Source organism: Lycium ferocissimum, chromosome 7, assembly GCF_029784015.1.
Source record: "Lycium ferocissimum isolate CSIRO_LF1 chromosome 7, AGI_CSIRO_Lferr_CH_V1, whole genome shotgun sequence".
NCBI classification, from domain to species: domain Eukaryota; kingdom Viridiplantae; phylum Streptophyta; class Magnoliopsida; order Solanales; family Solanaceae; genus Lycium; species Lycium ferocissimum.
Window position 1 is genome coordinate 2200921 of NC_081348.1, and position 8985 is coordinate 2209905.

The window sequence follows — 8985 nt, forward strand, 5'->3', positions numbered from 1 at the left end:
TTACTTTTTTAAACATATTGGCAATCCCAAAATTCTAGTTAAGCCATTATCTCACCTACAAATTAATCCTAAAATTGTCCCTCTTTTCCTATTTTATTACGTGCTCTTTTTTTTCCCCTTTTTTTGAACAATTTTTTTTTTTTTGATTAAACAGTTCTTCTTAATTTTTTCCCCTACGTCCTCTTTACATTCTATCAATTATGGGAGATCTGGATATGTTCCCAAAAAATTTCTAGTCCTAATTCTTGCTTATTTACACAAACTTATTCACTTAACATGATTAGTTTACATGATCACATGAAAATATTGTGTTATATCTCGTATTTTTAAACATTGGGATATTCTAAAGCTAATCGCGACGAGTTAAGGACAAGACTATTTTGGGATCCGAGGTAGAGACTTTTAGCCTCCGATTTTGTTTTAATGCACAAGTTGCCTATAAATTTTATTTGGTATAGAATATTAATGGAGATTAGGGATTAATTAACCAAGATTAGATTATTAAGTGAGATTAAAGTTTAATTATTCATTAATTAAGCCATAGTGGCCGTGTGGGCCCCACCCGTGACATATAGCCAAGTGAAATTGGCTCACACTTTTGGGTGGGACACATGTATCAAAATTTATGGACTTCCTATATATAGTAAATTGATGATTCATTATTAACTATCACCTCGTTTCTTCACCTCTGACTTAAGAAAACTAAGAGATAGAGAGAGAGACTCTCGGCCATGGTACATTCTGTGAGATTGGGGTCTTTTTATGTTGATCAAAAAGTTTTCTTCAGTATTTCCAACTCCTTAGAAAGTGTATAACAACATGGAGTAATCATTGGAGCAACAAGAACAAGTATAAATTCAAGGCACAAATTCTAGCCAAGTTGAGAAGTCAAGTGATTAAGGTAAGGTTTGATCTCCTTTTACATGTATGGAGGATGGTTTGAGCGTGTTGTAATGTGTAATTATGGATGAAATTTGTAGAAATATGTATGTTGGTATTAAGGCCATATAGGGGCTGTTTGTGTAGAGAAATGGTGAATTGATTTACTTGATATTTTGGTTGTTGTTATGGATGTTTGGTGAGAATGAAGGTTTAATGGTTCAAGTTGGAGTTGTAATTGTTTGTGGGGTAGAAGCTAATATGATGTTAATATAGTTTCTTGCATTTATATAAATGATGTTGCTAAACGTGTGGTTGTTGGTATGATTTGTGAAGTTGGAAGAAAAGAATGTATTGTTGTTATTCTTGTTAAACTTGGAAGATTATATGTTGTATTGTATGTTGGTTGGGCTGTTTTGGAGTGTTATACGGGCTGTCCGGAATGTCCTCGAGTCATGTTGAATAGCCTCGGGTTGATACTTGAATGTATGATTAGTGATGTTGGCTTGGTTGTATGTAGTTGGCTTGAAAATAAGCGAAACGTCGTCTAATTATCTAGAAAGGAGTTACTAACATTAGAATGCGTTTTGAACCTCTTCGTAGTTTAATCGTAGTTCTTGACATCTTAATATAGGTTGAGATACTATTGGGCAGCGTATACGTGTTGTGTTGGGAGTAAACGCTAAAGGTATGTAAAGCCTATCCTTTCTTCTTTTGGCATGTCCTAGATGTAAGTATGATCGATACGAGCTTTGAGGTAATTCTATTCATAAGTTCCGAGCATGTTTTATGATTCTTATTTACTTCTTGATATTAGAATTCTCAAAATAGTCGCGCTACGCCTCGAGCTTTCTATATGATCGGATAGTAAATGATTCATGAAAGTTTCTATTCTAAAAACTCTATATTGTCTAATGACCATAACTTTTATAAGTTGCCTCGGATTGACTTGATACATGTCTATGATCCCCGAGACGTTATTTGACATAGTTCATAATATATTCAAAGAATACTAAGTATGACTATTATCCCGATACTCGAGCGTTGATTTGTCTACTTATCTATTGAGTCTTAAAAGATGATTTATATGCATATGGTTTCTCACTATTCGCTCGTGCTTGTCGTTATTACTTCTTTCACCGAGTCCCGGCCGGGACACGTTATCGTGCACGGTTCACCGCATTATTCACCGAGTCCCTCACTAGGGCCGGGACACGTTATATGTATATGTATATGATGATATGATGATATGATGATACGGGGATGGCGGCCAGGATAGCATATGATGATTCCATTCACCGAGTCCCTCACTAGAGGGCCGGGACACATTATATATGCATATGTATAAGATGATTATCTAATTATGTTTCTAAGTCCCATAATGAATTGGATATGATATTGACATGCATGATTTATGTTTCAAAGGCAAGCCTTGTGGTTTTCTGGTTATTGTACTAGTTTTCTATACTCCTTATTTCGGTATGATCTATTTCTTGGATTTCATACTTTACATGCTCGACATATTCCGTGCGACCCCCTTTCTTCGGGGTTTGCGTTTCATGCCGCCGGTACGGATACTCGTTTTGGTGATCCGCCGACTTAGGATTTCCATTGTTTCTTGGAGTGCTCCCTTGTTCGGAGCCTAGATTTTGGTACGGATCCTCGATTGTATATATGTGTTTATCCGGGGGTACGAGGTGGGCTCGTCCCGTCATATGTTCTTGTTGTCACTCTTGGGAGTCCGTAGGCATATATGTGCGTGGGTCCGTATATAGTTCTTTGCTAGTCGTGTATATATGACTTATGTTTTGGGGCGTTCCCATTCGTAGTGGCAGCCTTGTCGGCTTGCATATGTATATATGTATGTTTTGGAATACTGTATGTAGTGGCAGCCTTGCCGGCTCGTAGGCGACGTTATCTGTTGATGTTTGTAACTCCCCCGGGAGACAGGTTGTTATGATATGTATAGATATGCGACAGTTTTGAGACGACGTCATGCCTTTCTATATATAAGTTCTTTATTATGCAAGTTGTGAACGAGTATAGTTAACAGGTGTATACGAGTGTCCAGCTCGGGCACTAGTCACGGCTTACGGGGTTGGGTCGTGACATATTGAAAACTAAAAAAAATACTAACACTTGATCACTAAACTAAGAAGAGCACTAATAAAGTAGTAAAAGGAGAAAATTTTAGGATTAATTGATAGGTGAGATAATATTTTAGCTAAAATTTTGGGATTGCCAAATATTTTTAGAGTAAATAAAGAAAATATTTGTTATTCTAATCATGGTAAGGGCCTTGATTTGGGTAATTAGATCTCAACCTTTAATTCTTAACTTTGACATGTGTCTCTCATCTAAGTAGGAACTTGGGAAAAATTGAGAAAAGAGAAATGGAGAGGAGCCTCATCCGTTATGAGGGAATCTATGTATTATTTTATGCAGGGCAAAAGGTAGAATAACTAATACATGAATAACTAAACCCTACATAACTAATGCCTGCAACTACAAGAGGAACTGATACAACATTATTTCCCCTCGTTATGCAAGTATTAGTTGTGCAAAGTTAGTTATTCATGTATTCTTCCGCCTGCATAAAATAGTACATAGGTTTCCTCATAAATTGTACATGTATAACTTACGTGGGATTGTAAGCTGATAACCAATTACCGTACTTGATGTGCTAAATTTTACTCATAACAACTAAAATGCTACTAAACATGGTACTCCCTCTATTTCAATTTATGTGAACCTATTTCTTCATTAGTCCGTGCTAAAAAGAATGACCTCTTTCTATATTTAGAAAGAATTTACCTTTATGCAATGATTTATAGCCACACAAAATATATGTGATTCATTTAACACCACATGTTTAAAAATCTTCTCTACTTTATTAAACTTCGTGCCCAGCCAAATGGGTTCACATAAATTGAAACGGAGGGAGTATTAGTTATACTAATTTTAATACATGAATAAATCGCTTCCTAACTAGCAACCAAACAACCCTATTCCAACTACAAGAGGACTGATACAACATTATTTCCCTTATTTTACAGTGATGGTGGGGTCAAGCAGCGCACACCTCTATCATTCCATTATGTATCTGATATCTCCTAACACCATAGGTAACTTTCCTGACTAAAGGCAACACTGCATACCAAATCTTAAGCAGATGAGAAAAAAACACCTAGTAAATGTTTTGTTTCTACTAGGATTTGAACCTTGATGTCTTGTGCTTATCACCTACTTCGTTGACTAGTCACACCCCTGGTGCCACTTTACAAGCTTATTCTATATTAGTATAAATATCAGCGCGATGCGGTCGTAGCAAATTGCAGTAGTAGTCATATCTTATTTATAGTATCACATCAAATATGATTGTTTCAATGATTAAATTTACATTTTCACTGGGATCATTTACCTTTTATTTATAAGTCAATTTCTAATGCTTCTCATATACCTGAAAAATAAAGTAAAGGTTGTTAAAGACATTCTTTAACAGGCTTTTAAGTTAGCAAAAGATAAAGAGCTTTGAAATCTATTTTTTATGAGGATTTTTTTTCATAAATATTATTTTTAATTATTTACCTGTTCCAATCTGTATTAATTGTTACGCCTCACATTTTCAAGAATGAGCATGCCACGTGTTTCATCGTATTAATGGAGTATCAGAGACGTCCCGTGAAGTTTTGAAAGAGACAAGCCATGAGAAGTATGTAACAATGAAGTAAAGGATGAATTACGATCTCGTAAGTCGTAACCAGGAAGGACAACCTTGGAACCAAAGGACATGACCATTATCAAGTATGATTAATGATAATTATCATGTATGGAGAGTTTCGGAAGATTCCGGGACCAAGCAAATCGAAGAAAATAAGTTTGTCGAAAATTTGGAAAAAAGTTGGCAGAATTTTGGGCAGATTTCTAGTCAACTTTGGAGGGGTATATCTCCTAGTATATTAGGAGTTTTAAGGTGTTTCAAAAGCATAAAATGAATTTTTTCGTGTCTAGTTTCCAACACAACAAATCTCTCATCGATACGATATCGGAGTAGAGAATTATGGACGTTACAGTTTAGGCTGACAGAGCAGAAACGCTGCTACAGTACCCGGACACTCTAGGTCGGTCCAAACCGACCCTAGAGTTCTATAAAAGGGGTTTTATCCCTTATTTTTCATCCAAACACCTCCATAGCATTCCCCAACCCTCTAGAATATTTCCCCAACCTCCACCCACGAAATTTCACCTCAAATCAAATGAAAACAACCCAATCTTCCATCAAGAAAGTTAGAGACTATAAGAGTAGCAAACCTATGGTGTTGTCTAGTGATTGAGGGTAAAGTGGAACTGATCCAGCCATGATTCTTGGGTTGTATGCACTGCTTAAGGTATGTATAACACCCCTTTGGTCGTGTGTTAGCTTAAATTGTTGTTGATAAAGTTATTTGAGGCTAAACACCGCAAGACTACATCGAAATAAGTTAAGTTAAGCCAGTTGTTTTGTAGGGAAATGTTTTGAATGTTTAAATATGACTTCTAATGGTTGTAAATTGTGGATTATAATCTGAATATATTGTCCCTATAGTTATTGGGATTATTCACGTGTTAGTTGGAAAAATGGAGAAGAAACAATATGAAATCTACGAATAGAAAGTAAAGGATGAGGCATAGGAGTATGGATTGTTTTGGAATACATTTAAGGATATTTTGAGCTAAATATGATATGGTAAATATATGCATATTGTTATGAAGGGTGTGGACTGAATTATGAAAGGGTTCGAATGACGTTTGCTATTCGTTAAACGAGCTTGCCGCTCGATATGATTCTTAAAGTAATCAAAAAAGGTTATATTGGATTATATTGTAGTTGTTGCTATTTTTGATTGTTGTTGTTGTTGGGTTGTTTGATGACCCTTAGTGGTCTTTGGGATGTAGTATAAATAGGAGAGATGCTGCCCGAATTTCGGCAGATTCTAAACTGAATTAATTTGAAGGCTTAAGACAAGCATATGACGATAAGCCTAACAATAGTATGACTGGTTTTATATGTAGATTACGAGACCACGAATGGTCTTATGTAGATTGCAAGACGGGAAGTAGGTTGGAAAGTCGAGAAATAAGCTTCCAGGTATGTTAAGGCTAGCCCCTTTCTTTCAAAAGGCATGATTCCTATATTATGATTCCATATATATTTCCATAACCTTCTTCCTTCCAAAAGTTAGAGGTTCATGATTCTTAAAGCTTCTTATGATGTTAAAGATGAGAATGTTTCTATGATGAACATGATGATGATTCCATTTCTAGAAATTCCCAAGCTTATGATTTTAATGCTATTATGAGATTATTGAGCTTATTTCATGATTTCCTTGATTTTATCCATTATTGTTGATCTCATCTTATGATAATTGTTCCTTCAAGGTGAGAGATAGCGTTGATGATTACTCCATAATATAATCGGAGGTTACGAGCCTTACGTCGCTCCGATAGAGTTGTAGCTTTTATTTGGGCTCTCATGCATGCTTTATATATATATATATATATATATATATATATATTCTCACACGAGCCGCGCTATAGTCGGCGGGTACGACACCTATTGTGCAACCACCGAGCGATTGGTATTACACATCGAGTCCCCAAAAGTAGCCGGCACGTTACACACCGAGTCCCGAAAGGGCAGGGTACGTTTTAAAAGAAAGCTAAGCATGCATGGTATCCGCCTTATGAGGCAATCATATGTACAGGTTATCTTTATCTCATGTTATGTTCTATATTTCTTATTATGTTGTTATTCATGCCTTACATACTCAGTATATTGTTCGTACTGACGTCCTTTCTTATGGACGCTGCGTTCATGCCCGCAGGTAGACAAGTACACGGATTTGACTCGTAGGCGATTTATCAGCGGATTCTCAGGAGCACTCCACTTACTTCAGAGCTGCCGTCTATTGGTATTGGTCCTTATGGTCACTTGTATTCTATGTAGAGGCTCGTAGACATGAGTGTATAGTTAGACATTTCATAACCCTACCGACTCATATCATTGTATAACATTTTAGTAGCCTTGTCGGCTGGTGATGATGGACATAATTGTTGAAGAATATATAGAGATGTGTCATTATATTGTGATATATGTCCTTACAAATCATGATATCCATGAGCTATCTTTATGATCCACCCAGAAATGTTTATGAGATGTATGTTTAGAGGTGCTCGGTGTGTTAGCTCCAGGTGCTCGTCATGGCCCTCTGGTTGGGTCGTGACATTAATATTCTTTGAAATTTTTTATATCAATATTTAAGTTTTTCCAAATATTTTCTCCTATCCTATTTCCTCTTTATAATAAAAAATGAATTTTTATCTTTCAATTAAAAAAAAAAATAACTACACACAATATCTAATATCATATTTTAATTAGTTTTTTCATTTAGTATAAACTTAATTTCTTTCTTATTTTATCATAATATCTATCAATAATTCAATAATTATTAGTTTGGTATTACATGCAATAAGTAATTATTGAACTTGCCTAATTGAGCAATTTGATTGTATTATTAATATTTTATTCTATTACTTGAAATTTTTTATTATTTAAAGTTTTCAATAATATTTATCATAACCCTAATATTATTTAAATTTACTAATGATATTATTTAGGGATAATTTCAAAGACTCTCCTTAGATTGGCCTCATAACACTAACCTTCCTTATCTAAACGATATTACGTTTATTCCTTCTTCTTTTTTAATAAATTTTTTAGTCCATTTATTAACATAAATAGTCTAACTAATACCCCTTCTAATGTATTTTTTAAATTAATTTTATAAATAAAGATAGTGAAAGCCAAAGCTAATTCCTCAATGGATTGAATTGAAAACAATAACGGTACCATTGTCTGTTGTATATTTGCTACTCCTATGAGCTATCCATTATCAACTCCCATTAATTCCTAAACATTACAATACCAGCTAAACCCAATAAAAATGTTATGATTTTTGACATTAGTTTCTTGAATATAAAAAGTATCTCTAAAATCCAAACGCCCCCTACTCTAATCTATATATTATATAAAGCTAGGCATAGACAAAATGATGTGACATCTTTCTATGGCCTAGAATACCATTTAGGCCAAGAATGAAAATTGCAATGCGGTTCATGAATTTTAACTTGCTTAATATTTTTTCACAATCATTTATTTAGTTACGTACAACGGATGATATTATTGCACAGGCATATAACGTAAAATTAGATAAGAAATAATATTAATAGAATGGGTGAAAATCATTTTCATCCCCCAACTTTGAACATAGACATTCTCCCCCCTTTACCCTATGCAATGTCTATTTCACCCTTGTTATTTCAATCCTATATATATATATATATAAGTTCATTAATATTATAAGAATAGTACTTTTACAAATTTGTCACAGAATCTAATGCTATTTTTTATGATTGTTATTTCAATATTATATGCATTAAGTATTTATATACGTATGTATATGCACGTCTGTAAATTTAAGTTTCACTTCTCTCTTATTCTTTATTGTCTATATAAATAAATAAGTTTTGGTAGTCACTAAAGGAATATTTTCTAAAATTATAAATTAAAATTTATTTACAATATATACAAAATATTTTTAAAGATTTGTCTCTACTTTTTTTCTTTGTATTACCTGCACTGAAATATATTTATAATGTTATTTCACTTGTATAAATAGATATTAGAGTTTGATTATTATTATTATTAAAGTTAATTTTTTTTATTCTGCTAATTTATTTCATTGTAGAACATTATTAACTTATATACCCAATTAGTATTTCTCACTTTTTTTCTATGCCCAAAAGGTAACATTTATTTAATTTATAGGAAATTTGATACATAGATTAAAGAAAATAAAAAATCGCAAGTATGCTTTTCTTTGTAGAAGTTGCTCCTTGCGTAAGTATCTTTGGTAGTCTCCGTCTTGTTTGGAGAGATGAACATCCCTCATCTTCACTTTTTGGAAAAGTGATAGCCATCAATGGATTTGATGAGTCTTTACTGGCTACCGTTTGAACCGGACTAGCTGTATCTTTACCCGATACAGTGGGTCTAACTGCATTCAT